Genomic DNA, 20480 nt, shown 5'->3' on the forward strand with positions numbered 1-20480 from the left:
CCTGGGCAGTATGTTTCACATCCATAAAAATGAATGTTCTGCCTAGATTCTTGTTTTTGTTCCAATCTCTCCCGACGCCCATTCCTGATTCTTTTTTTGCAGATGTCAGAGGAACACTACTGTTGTACCTATGGGCTGGTAAAAAGCCCAGGATTCCGTACTCCACACTGATTCAGCCCAAAGAGTTGCAGGGTATGGGATACCCAGACCTGGAGGAGTACTACAGAGCCTCTCAGCGCCAAGTTCTGCCAGATCACCTGTAGGAGAACCCAGAGAAACAATGGATAGCCATAGAGAATGATATTTTCGCATTAGTCACACTGGGGGAATGGTTGTGGGTCCCTCTGCCAGCCATGACGCATAGAATTTGTGAGCATCTGGTCTTGAAAATGTTATGGTCACTTTGGCGTCCATCCTGCATCATGCTTGGAGTCGCAACTTGACTTTTAATTGCGTATGGTCTCCCCCCATTCGGGACCTAATAAGTGAAGTTCACTGCTTCCAGCCCTGGTATGAGGCTGGTTTTGTGAGTGCTGGACAGATGTGGAAACAGGGTTCATTCACCTCTTTGGAGGATTTCAAGAAAGACTTGCAGGGTGTCGAGGTGTCCCCCATGCGTTTTCTCCAGCTACGTAGTGTCCTGAGGGATGCGCGATGGGGCAACTCCCTGCGGCGGCCTCTTACTCCGTCTAAGCAAATCCTCAGTGTCCCCCAAGCAACAAAGGGACTAATTGCTTGAATGTATAGGGCTTTGATCACTAGGGGTCACATCATGCACCCGTCGTCTGAATCCAGGAGGGAGGCAGAGTTGGGACTGACAGACCAGCCTGGGTTTGTAAAAATCCATACACACAGCGGTATGGGCTTCATCTATTTCCGTACAATACAAAATGCACAATGCGCACCCATTAGAAAGATGGCACTATACCCCCCTAAGGTTATCCAAAATGTTCTCTGGCATGTCCCCCTATTGCTGGAGAGGCTGTGGAGAAAGGAGTGACTATTGGCATCAGTGGTGGGAATGCCGTGAAGTGAAAGTGTACTGGAAGAAGATTCTGGGGTGGATTCAAGCCATAGATTGGATAACTAGAGTACTCACGCCAGTGTCAATCTTGTTTGGGGTGGAGTCAGATGGGGAGGACCCCTATGTGTCTCTCTCACACATGCCACGCAACCTACTGTTGGCTGCCAAGGTATGTATAACAGTCAAATGGAAGTCGGCCTCCCTTCCCGCAAAGAGAGAATGGCTGACCAAAGCACACATTATATATGAAATGGAGAGCCTTCTGGCAGCGGTTCTTCAATCTCGCACAAATATAGATATGATATGGCTGCCCTTCTTGGAATTTTACACTGCATATTGGGATTCTATAAGACCTAGTGACTAAACCCATCATTAAGAACATTATGCAAAATAAATGGTGGTGCCCCAGGTCATCTACAGGCCTGTGGAGTAATATGCAATGTAATTTGTGCAACGTATAACATTCTGTGCTTTGTGAAGATCCGTCCATTCTTTCTAAATTGATTATTGTGTCTTAGCGAGTGTGGTGGGAGGGTGAATGGGGGGTTATACAACAAGTTATGGTATTTTCTCTTTACAGTCTTATAGTTGTGCTTTGTACATGTTGCTGACCTTTACTGTGTAATTAACATATATCATGTCAGACTTGTTAAAAATCTAATTAAAAAAATTATTTAAAAAAAAAAAACATGTCTGTCAGCATCATGAGGTATAGGGGAACATAAAGTAGTGGATCAAACCTCCGAAGAAGATACACCTGGGTGCAGGGCCCCAGCATCAAAGAGGTCAGAATGCCATTATATGAACCGATGTTTTTTCCAAAGTACCTCCATTCATGCAAACCTTTTACGGTCACCAGTATTCTCGTATTATCAGCTCCTGTGTAATAGTTTAGTCAGTTAGGAATGTATCATATTTGAACTGACCTTCACCACAGAAATAAGCCCAATGGACCCACATGCCACCGGACTGACTGAGCAGCAACGACCAATCGTAGCCTGGCATCCCCTATGGAACGAACTATGCTACATGACCCCTCCAATCCGCTCCCCGAATGTGTACCCTATATGTTGTCATAATTGCTGACTTTTTTTTTATAATGTGCTGCCCTTGTATTGTTTGGCAGAGCGCTCTCGGCCAGCAGAGTTCTTTGCTTGCTAACTTTATTTTATAAAGTTTGTTTTCCTTGCACTTCATCTCTTGGGGCCTCATTAGGACCCAGGCGGACTTCGCGGTGCTAAATGCACCGCGAAGCATGGCGGAAAGCCGCCGATAGCGCCATGGGGGTTGGCGGATTTACCGCCCCATTCCGACCTCGGCGGAGCGGTAAATCCCCAATCCCCATTCTGCCCTTCCCCATTCCCATTTTTGCCCCATAGGGTATAATGGGAGTGGGGAAGGAGTTAATTACGCCACCGTAAAATACGGTGGCGTAATTAACAACGAGGTCCCGTAGCGCCATGGTTTTCTCCGCCTGGTAAAACCAGGCGGAAAAGGCCGCCATGGCGCTACGGGAACTCGTAGTATGGCGGAGAGGTACGCCATGCACTACGCTGGCGTAACACCCTCTCCGCCAGGGTCCTAATGAGGCCCTTGGTCTCATTCCCTGATGGGGTGTGTCGGCATTATTTGGTCTTTTGGAAATTGCATGTTTTATGGTGCCCGCCTTCATTTGGTGACCCCTTTGTGTGATATTCCTCAAGACCCCGGTGCTTGCGGCGAGATCCAGGGCTTCTCTGGCAAGGCCGGCTCCACCAACAGCTGACTTGTCCCCAAAAAATGCATACGCTGAAGAAAAAGGTTCTTGTGGGTTCCTGCTTTGCAAATACCCTGCTGCTCGCCTGAGCTGGGTGCGGCCCCGAGGGAGAGGCCCAGACGTTGTGGATAGACCATGAATGGAGGTCCCTGGAAGAACATGGGTTTATGAGTATAAATTGCAAGGAATGACAAATGTGGGTAATTTGGGTAATTTAGAGCAGAATGATTGAAGGGAACACGCAAGGGTTGTATGTGAATTAATAGGTTGTTTTTTGACGGTGAAGCACTTTTTTCCTTTTAATGGCCTTTAGTTTTTTTTTTACAAAGAGAAATAAGGTGAAAATATAGAGGATATACGGAAACCTAGCTCTGAAAGGGGGTGGAAGGCAGTGCACTGTACCAACCAATGCGGAGGATAAATAAGGAAGAAAAAAGTAGGAGCCCCCGTATAATTTGTGGGCTCGGGAATAAGTAGTGATTGTTGTTTTAGCTTGTTGTTTGGCAGAGCGCTCCCAGGCAGCAGAGTTCTTTGCTGGCTAACTTTATTTTATAAAGTTTGTTTTACTTGCAATTCATCTCTTGGTCTCATTCCCTGACGGTGTATGTCCTCATTATTTGGTCTATTGGAAATCGCATGTTTATGGTGCCCGCCTTCACTTCCTCTCACTGCTCTCAATCCCTCTTTGTACTCACTGTCACACATCCTCTCTGCGCTAAATCTCGCTTTTGCTCTTACTCTCTGCTGGCCCCTAAGCATTGCAATGTACTTCCTCCCCCTCTTCACTTTCTCTCCTATTTTTCCCACTTCTGCTTTCATCTTAAAACACACTTGCTTACCTGCTAATTTGGTTTGTTCAATATTATTTGAATTGCACATGTTTTTACTGGTTATTTTACCTTTACACCGCTTGACATATAGTGCATTGTAAATACAATAAAAATACACATTCCTCTGAGTACCTTGATAATGTTGACATCATATAGAAATATGTGGCCCATAGCCAATGATTAAGCCTGCCCATCCAATGCTTAGCATGATACTTCTTTTGTATTGGACAATAGAGAGCAGATTCAACTTGTCTGAATCATGCAAGTCTGTCCCCTTGAAGGCAGTGGCAGACTTTCATTTGGGGCTAGGGGATCAGTGATAGGCAAAACGACTGTAGTTTGACAGCAAAGCATGTGTCCAACGTAGTGCTGGTGTATTTTTACCGGACAGGCTGAACATAAGTTAAAACAGAGGGCTGATAGTCTAGTGGTTGGTATGCAAGGTGTGATGTTTCAGGTGGCTGTACAATAGTGGTAGCCTTATACTTTAAGTGCTGCCATGACTGTGGGATCAACAAATGACTCAAAAACCATATAATTTGCACCTCTTTTTTATTCAATACTGTAATAATCATGTGATTTAGATACAATTGAGAAGCAGTGTTACATTTTCAAACCTCAATCAGGCTTGATCTTGAATCGTGATCTACAAACCCTTCCTCTCTCTCCTAACGGAGGTCTGCGCTCTTGGCAGTAAACAGCCACTCTCAATCCTTACAATGTATGTTGTATTGTGCTTCTTTATAGGCCTGTGGTGGGTTTCTCTTCAAGGAGCAACATTTATGGCAGTGAGACATTTCTGTTTGTCCAAGCATGGATCCATGGGACAGTGTGTTGTCTGGCATAATATCATGGGGCAGTACTAACAAAAGACCAAACAAGTACGAATGAGTGCAAAATGAATTCTCATTTCCTGACCTTGACCTGAGCGTGTGTGGCAAACTATTTCTGTAAATGAGAAAATGCTCATATAAATGCTATAATCATCTTTCTTCAGAGCTAGCCCAGCATGTCTCACTGGATTTCACATCAATATGTCCTCAGACAGCTCAGGGACTTACTAGTTAAGACTGAAGCTTGAAGATGTTGTTTAAAGATACTTATCTTATTTAGGGCCTGTCCTTGTGCTTAAATAATGGGAAGATTGAAGTTACCACAGCTGCTTTCATTGAGGTATCACTGGACCAAGGCAACATATTGACATTTCACCAGATACTTTAATGATTTATTTGGAATTATTATTGAAGTATGAAACAGCATGTTCTAGTTTTTTAGTTAAAGAATGCATTCTTGAGAGTGAAACAAAAATAACAAAGGAAATACAACAAAGAAAAAAGTGCTCCCCGTGCAGATTTGTAAGAATTCTAACATTTTCAGATTAATGAATATACAAACACATTGCTTTTTAAACAATCTTATCAATTTTAATACACTGTTCAATGAGCCAAAGTCCTTGTTATCTTTTGCATCCAAATACATTTAGAAAAAGCCATTGATACATCAGGAACACATAGCTGGTCAGAGTGTGTCTTCCATCAACAGAAAAAGTACCAAAGTCATGTGAGAGGAGATAAACTCGAACCCACATAAAATAAGCTCTACCTTTTAAGAGCAGTAACCAAGCTTTGAATATAGTTAGAGATGTGCTCAAAGAAGGAACATTAATGTGTACTCCCAAATGAAACACAGAAACATATACGGAGCTCTGAACGGTCTGCAGCAAGGTTTATCAATGATGATACAACTAGCTAATATGGGAGGAGCAATTGTTGAATTGTTGTAAAGAACTAGTTAATGTATTGCTGAATAAAATCAATGCCAGTTTAATTTTACTGCAACATACTAAAAAATACAAGTCCTGATTAGTGAAATGAAAGGGCATTTTATATATAAAACATATGACACATTGCTGCTACCAGGAAACACAATACATATTTGATTGATGAATACCATCCATTAACAATTCTCTATAGTGTACCAAATATTCACAGAAGCCTATTTCACCCAGGCACTCATTTTTCCCAAAAAATAATATCTATTTGAATCAATCTGAAAATACAATGATGCATTTTTAAACCTATTGTTCCACATCTTGAAAGAATGTTGACGAATAAGACAGATCATTAACATATTGAAAAATGTCACATATTTTAATAGTCCTTTTACCCTATATGTGAATATACCACACCAAAAAGTGATTGAAGGAGTTTTTATTGCATTTGTTACCAACAATTTTGACTCAAAGTTGATGCTATTTAAAAAAGAAATGTTTCAAACAAATGAAAGGAAAAATGACAGAGGCTCTGTTTCCTCTCAATTTTACAAATATTTGTATTAAAGTTGTTAAAATAAACAATTTCATTTTTTCCAGTTCTATGGAATTATGCTCTAGATGTTGTACAAATAGCAAAATTGCCAAATTGTGAAAATCCAAAGCATATGTAAAGAGAACATTTTCTGAAAAAAATTGCAAAAATATTTTTTATAGTTTAAATAGGAAAAAATCCAAAACGATTGCTCTAGATTTATATATAAAACTAAATGAAAATATTCACCAAATGTTTCTCTGCCATTATTTTGTGCAAGTTAATCTGAAAACTCAGCTGAACAAAATCTGTTGAACTATTTATGCAACTAATATACTAAACGAAAGACCTATACCAAGTTAACAGACCAACAGACTATCTCCTTAGAGCATCATCCTGAAAAAATGGACTACTTGCACAATTGTCAGAAATAATATCAAAAATACTTTAATGTCACAAATATACACAGTATAGAACATTAAAATAGTGCTGTAAAACAAATCATCATACGTCACTGAAGATGAACAATGAAGCAGATATTCTTGGGACAGACACACAGTTGTATACAAACACATCGATCTGTGATAAGAAGTAGCCCGACATGTTTCTGTCCTTCAGATGTAACACAAATACTGGACATTCCTCAGGAGCTGAGAGGTAAGTACAGCATATGTTCTTCAAGATTCAATAGAAATGTCATGATCTTCATTAGCTAAAAACAAAAAAGAGATACAGAGTCTTAGGTTCCGTAACTACTAGATTCTTCATTGTCAATTACTCTTAGACTTGCCCTACAACTGTAAGAGTACAAGTACAAGTCAGATGGTCTGAATTCATCAAAAATCTTCACTTTCAGTGAGGATATCTTTTGACCGTTGCCTAATCATTGTGGCTGTTCTGCAACCAAAAAGCATGATACAGGGATTATTTTAATACATTATTGTGTCTGTGTATAATTCTCATAGGCTGGAAAAAGCCATATGGATGTTTCCTTTTACAGAGTCTTGTGCATGCAAGCTTGTGAATAGAGTGGTAAGCAAAAGTAGGTAAACAAATTCAAGCCCTTTTGGATCTAGCCAACAAATTAGCTCTAAAGGTAGAAAACATTGGCAGAGTTAAATAAGTATAGTAGGCCTGTGGAAGGCTTAGTAAAAATAACATTCTGCTGATTTTATTGGAACACCATTAAGGTGTAGAATTTTTCAACTTGCCTGCCAAAGGGTGTGGGGAGACTTCGGGATCTTCATGGTAAAAAATGGCAAAGGAGCCTGCGAGTGGACTTCAAAATGGCTTTTCCTATTTAAATCCAGCATCCCGTTGTGTAATAACATCATTGCATAGCAATGCAATGACATCACATGTTTTTGACGCAATGTATAATATTGACACTGCATGATCACTAAAAGTAAGAGTGAGTGAAGACAATCCCTCTACAATCATTGACCACAATGTCTGTATTTTTTAATTTATTTTGTATTTATTTTTTTATTTATATAGCGCAAGTAGCTCGCAAGTCTTAGGGCACTGACACGTGGACACAGAGACAGACACTGATTTAGGTCATAAACACAGGACAAAACGTACAGGTATAGGGTGATATGAAGGGAAGCAGTTTATTTAAAGATGAGGGTTTTCACAAGTTTATGGAAACGTAGGTGCGCAGGGAGGGTGTTCCACAAGCCAGCCACAAGAACAGTGAAGGATTTCCCTGAACCAGATTTGCGCTTGTGTGGGGCCACTGCGATTTTGCCTTGGTCAGAGGATCTAAGTATTCTGCCAGGTATGTAAAAGTAGATCTTGGATTTTAAGTAGGTTGGTGCTTTCCCATGGATGCATCTGTGCACCAATGTCAGGGCCTTAAATTGAATCCTATCCTCAATCTTTAGCCAGTGTAACTCTCTTCTGGAGTTGCTGACATGTTCTGATCTGGTGTTTTGCTTGATAATCCTCACTGCGTTATTCTGAACAACTTGATAACTATGGAGGCATTGTGTGTTGGTGTAATGTCGGTGATAATTCACAAGAAGAAATAAACACTTTAATAACTGGCAGGTTATCCCAAAGACTCACCGGTACCTCTCTTCCTCTCCTTGTGACTGTGACCTTCCAGCAGTGGGAAGAATCTGCTTGTTCCAACAGGGGGGGGCGAATTCGAAAAGCCTCCCAGATACCCCTTCTCCCCACTAGAAAACCAGAGAGGAGAAGAGATCTCAGGGAAACCCTGTGGAGAAGAAAACCCTGTGTCGACGGCTGCAGGAACGTAGTCTTCAATGCAGCGGAGATTCAGGTGAAGTCCGGAGACTGGTGGTCTTAAAAAAGAAATAAAATGGTAAGTACTTGCAGGTAGGTGAGAGGTGGAAATGTAAGAGAGTATGATTCAGATTACCCTTAAACAGGAGTGGGATGCGAGGAAAGGTGCCAGCCGGAAACTTCTGAGAATCCCTAGGGTAGCATGAAATAGTGAGATTAGAACAAGTAAGAGGACTGGATAGAATCGGGTTGAGGCCACGGGAGAATCTTTTACCTGGATAGAAAGAAGGGCGGAGCTTGGAGTTGAGTCAGTAGTGAAGGGTTTGGAGCGAACGGGTGCGGTACCCGTGTCGCGTATGTCTGTAGATGTAAAAAAGGGAGAAGGTAATTGAGTATGGAGACGTCCGGAAGGTGGAGGATCCGTGTCAAAGTGACGGATCTCGGAGAGTCTGAATGTCGCTTACCGCGTTCCAGAGAGGAACCGGTGAGCCGTTTGGAGCGAGAAAGTGTTGGAGTCCGGGGAGTCGGGAAACAGAGACGTGGTACGGTAGGCACTGAAATCGAGATAGGATAAAGATTGTTTAAGATACAGAAAGGTTAGTAATATGCAAGACGTATCAGGAAGATCCTAGATGCGAACTCACGGAGCGTTGTTGAGGAGTAGCAACGCATCCATGCGTCGTTCACAGGAACAGATAAACCTTCTCTCGGGTAGGCGGACGGTACTTCCTGGATACTGAGGCGTGCAACATCTAGACCCGCATCTTTAGTTGCGGCGGCCATCTTGCCAGTAAAAATGGCCGACACCCGCCGTCCCAAGGTCCATCGATGCCAGAAGGACCAACGCCTTCGGAGAGGCGTGACAGTTGGACCCTAGCAGTAGTGCATTGCCGTAGTCCAGGTGTGACAAAATGGTGGCCCTTGCTATGTTAGCACAATTACCTTCAGATAGATAGGGCCTAATGGCTTTTAGTAGTCTAAGGTAGTATGCACAGGTTTTCTTTTTGTATTGAGCTTGGGCTTCGGTCCCTAGTGATGCTTCAAGCATCATGCCCAGTGTTTTGACTTTGCTCAAAACTTGAATTTGTGTGTCTTTTATCTGGAATGAGCTATATGCTTTAGATAATTTGGCTCTGGCAGAGTGTGAGCCAAATAGCATAAGCTCTCTTTTTTTTCCATTCAAAGACATCCAGTTAGTATCCATCCACTGTTCCATGGGGTCATAGATCCTGGATAGAAGTTCACTGTCTTTCTTGTAGTCCCTACTAAGTTCAATCACCAGCTGAGTATGATCAGCATCATTTGTGAAGAAGGTGTTAATGTGGTCTAGGACTATGCACAAGTATCTTAGCTAGAGATTGAAAAGTAAAGGTAACATATTGGCCCCTTGTGGGACGCCGCATAGAATTTCTTTTTCCAGCAAGAATGTGTCTCCCCAGTGCACCCTAGAGAAGCTATTTTTTAAAAAGGGCATTATCCAGCCAATTGCTTCTGCCGAGCAGTTGGCTGTTTTTTTCTAGTGCTATTTTGAGTAGGTTGTGATCCAGTAAGAATAAGGAGGTCTGCCTTCCCCTTGTCCATAATGCTAAGCATTTTTGTTTGAAGGTCGAGCATGGCGCTCTCAGTGCTATGGGCTAGACAGAATCCTGATTGTTGGTGGTGTACGGATTCAAATGCTTCGACGTGTGCCTGGAGTTGCATAGTAGCTATCTTGTCATGATCTTTAAAATTAAATTACAGTTGGTAATGGGCCTGAGCTTGGTAGGGTCTCTTTGGTCTAGGATGGGTTTCTTGACCAGAGGGGTAACCCTAACTCTTTTTATGGCAAGTGGTACTGCCTGATCTTTAAAAGATGTATTGATGATTTTTGTCAAAATAGGTGCAAAGATATCTGGGTGCTCCAGAATTATTTTAGGTGGCAGAATATTTTCTGCACAGGTTGTAGGTCTCATAGTCCTCGTGGTGGATTTCTGTGAATTTAAAGGCTTCCTTGCTTTTTGTATTATCCTTGGTCAGGAGGGTAGGTAGTGTCTTTTTGCTGGAGTGGGATTTTGTTATTAGGTCTCTAGCCATGGACATTTTGTTGAAGAAGGCTATCTGTGTATTGTCACACTCTTCTTGGGTCGGTGTGGGTATGCTCAAACCCACTCAGAAATAACCTTTATGGTGCATAAGAGGCACACATGTCTATGCAGACATATGGCATGACTCTCAATGAAGTTGGCAAACTACAACAGGAAGAGTTTGGGAGAATAACCTGCCTGCCAAAGTACATAGTATCTCACTGAAAGATTATTGAAAATAAGGGAGATGAGGGTAGTCGTGGGTAATTATGGAATTAAACATATCAGAGGGTTAGGTTGTCGTCTAACCTACTCATGTGGTCTAGGAAGGAATCAGTTTGGTGGCCTCAAATTACTTTAAATAATTGACCTTTGTCTATGTAGGCATGGGCACCCGGAACCATACATTTAACAGTGTGGTACCTACTTAGGAAACAAGTTAAGATGCAGAGCATTCAAAGCTCAAGAGGTCAACGATAGGGCCGGGAATTATCAGGGCACCAATAGAGAGAACATCTATACATATTAAATACAAATTAGAATATACATCCCTCATCCTAATTTGACTCCATACTCTAGGATCAAACCATCAAGGGGTGTGGTAAAGACTTCTCATTGTAACTGTTCAGTCACAAAGCTTAGACAATAATCATGCAGACCATAGCAATGGTAATATGTGGCAAGGCATATACATCTATACATTTATACATTTATACATATACATCTATACATTTCAGAGATCACATAACACGACTCATAACCCAGGATCCAAAATATAGATTATAAAGAAACATTGTGCCACTCAACACTCTCAGTGAGCCCTTGAGTGTGTCTCTTTGTCCGAAAAATCAAAATGTATTCCAGATTCAAAAGTTTCTGTTGATCTCATTGTGATTGTTACTATTAACATTTTTCAAAATTACCCATTGTATATCTGTATAATTGTTGGGTTTACTGATGTAATATTTGACTAAGGGTGCCTGTTCTATCTGGTTTTTAATACAGCTGTTCAATGAGTCTGATTTTAAACTTCTGGTTAGTCTTGCCTATATAATGCAGGCCACAAGGACATGTGATCATATAAATTACATTCTCAGTGGTACAGTTCATGTGTTCATGGATCATCCAAGGTTTGTCCAATCCAATATCAACTGAAATAGATATAGTGGTGAAAGGACACATCCCGCATGACCCACAAGGATGATAACCAACCACTGTTGCCATTCCCCATAGAGTGGTTTGTTTGCGTCTTTGTGGTCTGTATTGGTGATATCATTCTTTATAACAATGTTACTAATGTTCATGCTTCTCTAAAAAGCTATGATCGGCCAGGAGGCAGACTTGCCAAATGCATGTTTGCTAGTCTTTTGAATGATTTGTTTGATTTTTTATGACTGGTTGCTAAATTGGCTAACAAATAGCAAACAGTCCTTTGTTTTATTCTTTGGTTTATGTTCTAAAAGGATGTCCCTATTATTGTAATGAGTACGTTTAGCAGATACTTTTACCAGTCTAGAAGGGTAACCTCAGGCCTTCAATTTAGAAAAAAAAAAGATTCCCTACTGCAACTTCACAATTCTTTGGTTCTACTATTCCTTTTCAACCTGAGTATTTGCCCAAAGGGCAGGCTTTCTTTTAGGTGCTTCACACCATGGCTGTCATAGTGGTGGAGGGCAAAATGCAAGGTGCAATTATTTGGGAAGGTTTTAACTTTCATGAACTAAATTAATACAGTTTTGCAGACCTGACTTGGAAAGCACATAAATCACATGATATACGAATATTACAATATTTTTTTCAAATATCTGTAGAAAAAGGGGTTCTCCATCCTAAATACAAAAAGTATCAGCAAAACCTTTTTCATCAGATAAGCAGTTCTTAAATACACCTGTTAGAGACCTGTCGCAATTGGTCAACTTGTTCCTGCCTTTCCGATTAAATGCCCTATATGAAAAGCAAGAGTAGGACATTCTCTCAACAATGACATCACAACGTGAGAGGGAAACCCCTTTCCCGAAAGACGTTACAGTACTATACCAGGTTGTACTATATCAGGTTGCAGAGCAGTGATATGGGCCATCACACTTTGGATCTACTGTTTCTAAGGTGCTGAACTATTAACCTGTTCCAACTAATGCATTATGCACACCATTGGGAATGGATACCTAGTTTTAAAAACCACATATTTGTTTGGAGGACCAAGATCTGGACCTGCACCATAATGATGCTGAGTTATAACGAGTGCTTTCTTGTCCAGGAACATTATTTTGTAATATCACAGCACAGATTACATACTCATGTTTATTAATGTCAGAATGAAGAAAGGTTCACTCTGCCTTGCCAACATTTGGAACTGTAATCTGGCATGGGAACAAAGATCTCAGTAACAAGTGTTTGACATGCTGAACAGACTTTTGAACCATTGTGGTACTCAACATGAATTTTATAATTGACTATTGCATGTGATCAATATATTCCTCAAATAATGGTGAACATGCAACCTGTTGTGGTATTGCAAACGATATTAAACAAAAAATAGAGACCCACGCTCTAGACAACATACTGAGTTGTCATTATTCCTTTTGGTTTAAATCATACATTTATATGCGCAGAGGTCATAAAGAGAAATGCATCTAAGAGTATAAACAGAGTTAAAAGATTGTTTTCAATACAAAAATATATAATAGTAACTGGTACATGTTTATTAACAATACATACCATCAGAAACAGTATATTTTTTGAAGACCAAAGGTGTTTGGGATCACGCAAATATTTTGAAACTTTCAAGGAAAAAGCAAAGAAAATATAATGAGCAAACAAGTACACAAATCAATTCAAACAGTCAATTCCACTCTTATAAAGTAGGCATTAATACTACTAGGAGATAGATCCAAATGATCTATTCATCTGCTTATAGGGTGCTGTTTTGTTTTTCTGTGTTTTGTTGGCATGATCAATTAATGATCATGTCTTTTGTCTGCCTACGCGGGTGTGACAATTCTAAAACACTTTCTGTAGTACTCATGTGTGTAAGAACTTAACGAGCACTAGAACACGTTTCGGCTTGCCGGTAATTGCAGCATCCATGTTGAGCCTTCCTCATGGCAGACGAGCCTAGTGGCCCTAAAGGGGGCAGAGAGAGATACATGAATGTATCAATGTTTTATACTCATAGAAGACACAAATAATTGTTTCTGCTAACTAAAAAATACCCACATAGTACTTACCCGTATTTCAAACGGGTTTGCAGTGTGTGTGGTGTTTTCTCCAGACACGGAGGTTCCTATATAGGGTTGACAAAGTTCTCTCTTGGACAGAGATTGTATCAAATAGTGTACACATTCCTAGAAAAAGACAGGAAGAGAAATCCCTCCCATAGACACATGACTGGATTGTTTAACCTACCTGGTCTTGGAAAACTTTGATTTTCTGACCTCAATTGGGGTGTTGCTGCAAAATGCTATTGTGCATAAGAGATCGAGTGGTCTTCTATACTGATGCGATCTAAACTTTGTATCGCCGTACAACGAGCTGAAAAGACAAAAGGCTGCGTGAGAAGGGTGTTACCTTTCCACGCACCTGGAAAGTGATTCTGTAAGCTGTGCCGTGGCTGTGAATCCCTCAGGACGAGTGCTGGTATCACGTCTGCATCATTGCCATGGTAGTGCGAAATGCAGTTCGCATCTTGCATACCTCGAGCGAGGCTTGTACGTGGTTTGTTGTCAACTGTTAACATGGAGACCAAAGGAGGCACGCCTACTGAAGGTGGCCACCCAGGAATTTTTGGTAACAGTAACCTCGTTTCATATTTGCGCATGCGTAAAGAAAGGGCATCTGATGTTGCAAGCCCAGAATGAGTATAATCATGTTAAGGAGCAAGCTAGTGTTGGGGCAAAGTAAAAAATATGCCTGCGATATATTGCACATTCTGTTTGGTAGTCCCTGCTTCCCCAATTGTTGGGGGGTATCATAGCCTCAAAGGGCGGCCATGAGATAGTTTTACAAGATGTCTGTTTTATAGTTGTCATGGCAACTAAAGACAGAACTTGCAGTTTTAAGTAACCAACAGAGGGTTGCCAGCAAAATATGCTCCATGATTGTTTTGCGTATCTGAAAAAGTCAACCCTTGTACTCAGTTAATCATCCAATTGGTGAAACCGAGGGGCGCAACATCCCTTCTTGAGGGCGAGCAGATTGGCATTCACCATATTCTCAAGTTCTTAGTTGACAAAGAGGCATCACAGCCTCTGATGTATGACCCGCGGTTAATGGATGGATGAAAAACCAGGCAGTGTGTACACCATCTGACCATCTGTTGCAACATCATAGTAGCGTTCTACTATGATGTTGCAACAGATGGTCAGATGGTTGTTGTCATATGGACCCGCAGACTTGGCTAGATAGGGATGACCCTGACCCTGGGAGGCACGCGGGAGGGCACAGTGGGTTGAATTTTGCCTGTTGATCTATATTACATGGGCGGTATAAATTCCTCATTGAGACCTTGATGGAAAGAGTCCAACCTATGGATCCATCTCGCTTCTTTTTGTAAGAGGCTGGCTGAGATATTTGTCAAAGCGCCAACAGTATCTATGATCCACCATAGTAGGTCATCCACAGAGTGCTGGGCTTCAATGTAGCGGTTGACAAGTGGCACACTCAGATTCCTGCATCTTATCCTCAACCTATGTTCACATATCCTAATGTGTATAGGTCGCAATGTCTGGCCAACGTACCTTAGGCCGCATGGGCATTCTATCACATAGATAGCCTGTTTGGTTTTGCAATTCATCATGCTCCGTAGTTCCCAGGCCCTGCCATTGATATCGAATTCTTTGATTTTTTTGGTGAATCTACATGAGGTACAGTTTCCACATGGGAAGTGTCCTACAGTGGTCCTGAGATTCCACAGACCTAATCTTGGTGCAGGTTTGATGAATCTAGAGTGGACCAACTGGTCCCTTAGGTTTTTTGCCCGTTTGTATGTGAACCGTGGTGGTGGTTCCTCAGCTAGGCTTAACCTGGTTAGAGGCCAGTATTTCGTTATCAATTTCCATATCTGGTAGGTGTGTGCCCCATGAGTGATGACACATGTGGTCCTTGACTCATTTTCATTGTTTTCTTTGGGGGTCAGGAGGGCATCCCTATTATAAAATCTTGTCCTTTTCTTGGAATGTGAAATGACTCGATGAGGGTTACCCCTCTCAGCTAGTCTGTTATATAGGTCCTGTGCATGATACTCTCCCGCAGATGTCTTGGATGGTCACTCAATAAGTGTAATAGCTTGTACCTATCGCTGAGTTTTCGGAACAAGTTGTATTTCAATTTTCCTTTGTCATTTTGGATCTTTAAGTCTAGGAATTTCACTTCTGTGTTGCTTGACTCCATTGTGAACTAAATGTTGTCATCCACATTGTTGAGCCATTGTAGGAAAAGGACTAGGTCAGCTTCCTACCCTTCCCAAATAAACAAAATATTGTCTATATACCTCCTCCTGTGGTGAATCTGGTTTTTGAAGGGGTTTGTTTCTGATATGATTTTAATAACTTCAAAGTCTGACATATATATGATTGCCAAACTTGGCGCAATGGTGGTGCCCATTGCCTTGCCCTTGGTTGGAAAGAAAACTGTCCTTCAAATTCAAAATACTTTTTACAGGGGGCCAGTGTCATTAATTCAATTTAGAAGTTTTCGGGTACTCTATTTTGCATGTTAGATTGGGTCAGGTGTTTTCTCATGCATTCTATTGCTGTTGTTTGTTGTATACTCGTCTATAAGGACCCGATGTCCATGTTGTGGTATTGCAAACTCACAAACTGTACCACTGTACTACAGTGAACACAGAATGCATTACCAAAGTATTTCATCATGTCACACCTTAATTATCTGGAGCAGCCAGATAGCCCCTTGTTAGTGCCATAAAAAACATCATAGCATGTTATTTATTTCATTTTCATTATTTGTATCAGGCGCCCAGGTGGGGCCGCTCACAGGGTTTTAAGTGTGATCAATTATGAACACATAGCAATCAATATTCCAGTTAACTCAAGAACAGGGATACTTTCTCCTGCACACTCTACCCTCCCCTGTATTTATGCCACAGGTTGGCCCCTCTGAACTGAAGGGTGGGCCTCGCCCTCCAGATCAGAGCCTCTCCACACAACTGCACCTATTATTACAAATGATAATGAGTTTCATTGTATATTCAATATCACTCCTTTTATATTGATGAACTAAAACAATTAAAGACTGCATTGTTGAAGCAGATGTAATCATTAAGATAATCAAAGCTATTTAAAATCAATGAAAATGGCACATAACCATAGTTATCATGTATGGTATGCAAACATGCTAGGGGAGGGGATACATAATAACATTCAATACCAAGTCACATTAGCCAACCAAAACAGTTAGCCACATGTTTAATGGTTTTCATTGTGCATGAACTTAAATGTCAATGTGGATCAATGTTCATAGGTGAAACAAGAAAATAATTTCAAGAAACAATTATTCTTTTGTATTTATTTATTAATGACCTTTAACATACACAATTATGAATTAGGAGACATATGGTTACATCCATTGGATTCAGGGTTAAAGGCGTGTCACATTCAACAGCCATGACCAGTCTTGGATTACCTCAGACCGGTTCATTTTTTCCTTCAAGTACTCAGTCTCCCCCCTCCTTGGACAGTATCTCGAGCCCTGTAACTGATATTCAATAGTGCTGAGCCCTGTATATGTGTTAAATCATAGCCAAACACCCTCAGATTGTCTCTTTTAGCACAGCACTACAGACAAGCCCAGATGAAAAATACACCGCAGAACTATCAGTTCTTGTATTATACAGAAAATAAACCCTCTGTATGTCTCTCGAGGAAATACCTGCAAGACTCAGAATCTCTGAGAGAAGCCGTAGAGTTGCAATGTGTCTAAGAATAATAGAAGTATTATCGGGTAACACATATTCTACCATTGGGCAATCGTGATCTTTCTGACCAATAGGTGTTTCCCTAACAGGTAAATCGGAACAGCCCAAGCTATATACCTCTCTCCTGTTGAGAAGATGCGTGAGGCCCAGTGGTGCTCGGTCTAATGATTTCTCTTCATAAGAGTCACCAAGAGGACAAGGGGCACTAAAGGTATTGATGGAATTTGCAGAAGGGACAACAATCCCCACACTTTGTGGCCACCCCGAACACTGTGGCGAAATAACTCTAACTTCTTGGTTACTAGGATTTAATGTTGGTAAATCAGACATTTTTAAATTGGTAGGTCCCACCTGGGGAAAAGAAGAGCGATGCCTCATCAGAGGAAATTCAGGACAGGAAGGTATCGAAGACAAAGATGAATCAAAGTCATGGCATATCTCTTATCCATTGGTGAAGGTGTATCATACATATTATCATCAGAGGGATAATGAGGAGATATTTTAGAATCAATTTGCTGTTCAATTAGTGGATGGATGTTTACTCCGTCTTTCAGTCTCAAACTTAAATCGATAAGTGTAATCTTCCCAGAAACAAGTACAGATGTGCTGTTCTCAAGAAGCCTGGGGACTGGAGCATTGAAAACAGTTTCTTTAGACTTTTGAGATAAATATGAAGTGATTACATTTAATTTGTTCATGCTTGTGCAATGGCTGGAATCCCTCGAATGAGATTCACATATTGGTGCTGAATCAATTCCCATCTCATTTTGTGAGGTATTCACAATAGTAACAATTGGAAAAACTGAAGGTGAGGTAGGAGGATGAGGTGAGGGTGAGGGTGGAAGAGGCCAGTTCCTTGCCACCAACACCTCAGCATTGGAGATGTTGTGACTGCTAGCCATAGAATGGTTAGACATTTTACCACTCCTTAAGTCTGGCATGGACTTCTAGTTGGTAAATTAGTGAAAATATAGAGTCACACTTTGCGGACTGACTGGAACAGGAATTTAAGGCAAGCTAAAACAGTTGGATAGGCTCCACACACTGGCCACATGAACTGCATTTGCAGTGTAAAGGTTCAGGCCAAGAAACAGTCAGCACAATACATAAAATGCCAAACCCACTGCATGATCACTACAGGATGGCTTCATGTATCAGTTATGCATTTCACTTACTCTGCATTTCACTTACTCTGCCACTTCCGTGACACACTCTGTGCTCAGTACTGGCCTTACGTGGATTCTCGCACACGTTCCTTGCTGAAAAGCTCTGCCTCCAAAACGATAGAAATAGAAAAGATACTCTGCTCCAGCCACAGCAGACCACTTACTCTGCCAATATCCCATTAGACAATGCAATACATTATTTTATTTCAGTGGTATGAAGATGTTTTGCACAAAAATGACACATTATGTGACATTGAAATGTGTGCTGTTAGTAGTTCATTTTAAGGAATGCATTGTCAGCGATAGTGTTAAAAATTCAAAGAATGTGATACGTACTAGATTCAATAATTATAGACATTATCCCTGAAAGACATGAAAGAGAATGGGGATCTTTAGCATTTGACATGCAGAACTCGTGGTCAATCAGTCTAATGGTTTAGAGCATAGAGCCATAGACTGTTGTGGCCATGAAGTGAAGGAGATGTGTGCTAATATCAGGCACATATAATTGGTTCATCTGAATGTACTTTTTCTATGTTGTTATGCTTTACGAGAAGCAGGAAATTATGTCATTGCATTTGAACAAGAAACTAGTAATCTGAAACCAATATAGGGATATATCTCTGCTTGTGTACGAGAGCACTGCATTGTCAGACATCCTTTTTGTATAAATATGATATTTATGTTGTTTGGAATGTATGTTCTCATAATTACACAGGGAAACACATTCTGATATATTATTTTGTATTTTAACAGTGCACCTTATGAAAGGTCTTGGACCTGAAAAATATTGTGAAATATAAGACATGTGCCTTGAAGGTTGTTGTTCTTAATATTTAAATGCAGAATTATGTTATTGTTGATTGCAGGATATTTCCAGTAGTAGATTTTATTTTAAATCGTTATTAAACAAATTGGAATAGTGTATATGAATAATTAAAGACCAAATTTGATAATTATCAACATTGAAAAGTGGTTACTACCCAGATGGATGGCCGTGAGTGAAGCAGCTGTGTTCCAGATATATGGATTCTAATATGCTTGGCGACCCAAGGAAAGAAAGCTAAGGCAGCAAATGGAAAAGCACATGAAAAAGGAGTGTGAACTGAGGATAGATAATTATATATACAGGATCTGTAAACTATGTTTTCATTGATCAAGACTGCTCCTTGAGTATGTTCTCATTTCTGCAACATTTTCCTGCACTTGTAATCGTGTGTCTGCCCAATGCCTAGCCCATGCCCATACAAAAGCCCACACTATTGGCTTACTTGCCAATGCTTGCTTTTCAGACGTGTCTGTCTCACAATTACCCCAACACCAATGTCCAGGTACTGCATGCACATTACTGGAAAGTTGGTCCCTTCTATTACTGTACTGAACGAGAATAAAGGTTCCGCATTTTTGCTGAAATAGGAACCCTACATCATTGGCAGAATTACAACCCTGCACCCACATGAGGGTTGGAAGCAAATGCATAACTAATTACCAGTTGTGTGGATGATAAGGAGGACCAGGTGGCCACAGTTTGTGAGTGTAGAGCCCGAGTATAGTGCAAGGCAGCTCTCACACCATTAAAGCACAGAGTTAAGAGCACAGATGTGGACATAGCCATTTATTAGTCAAATACATATACAAACGACACAGACAGTGGACAGGTCAGTTGCCAAGTGTGTTCCTGAATTAAAAAAGAAAGTGACATGTTGATGCCCCTAGCCTTTAGCCATAGGAATACTTCTACTGCTTGTAGAGATAATAAAGGCCTTTTGCTCACTGAGTCCTGAGAGGCCTTCCTAGTATATTCCCCTGGCCAAGACGAGGAGTTCATTGTGACAACTCATAAAACATGCTAGAGATTAGAGGCTGACTTTTTAGCTTGAAACTCTATACAATCACAAACTCGGCTGGTTGTCATGTTAGTTATGTAAATTAGTACACACATATTAGTTACCTATTGCTTTGCATTAGGCAAATATTAAAATTTCCTGGGGTCGTTCAGCCATAGAAAACATTATGTCTGCAGCAAATGGCCAAAAGCAGCAACGTACCACTCCCTGTTTGGGCCGGAAAGGGTCTCTGGCCAGAACCCCTGCTCAAGCCAAGACTTTGCTGACCTCATTGTTTACCTGACTTCTGCTTCCAAAAAATGGGGAT

Source organism: Ambystoma mexicanum, chromosome 8, assembly GCF_040938575.1.
Source record: "Ambystoma mexicanum isolate Mex_15411 chromosome 8, UKY_AmexF1_1, whole genome shotgun sequence".
Lineage (NCBI taxonomy): Eukaryota > Metazoa > Chordata > Amphibia > Caudata > Ambystomatidae > Ambystoma > Ambystoma mexicanum.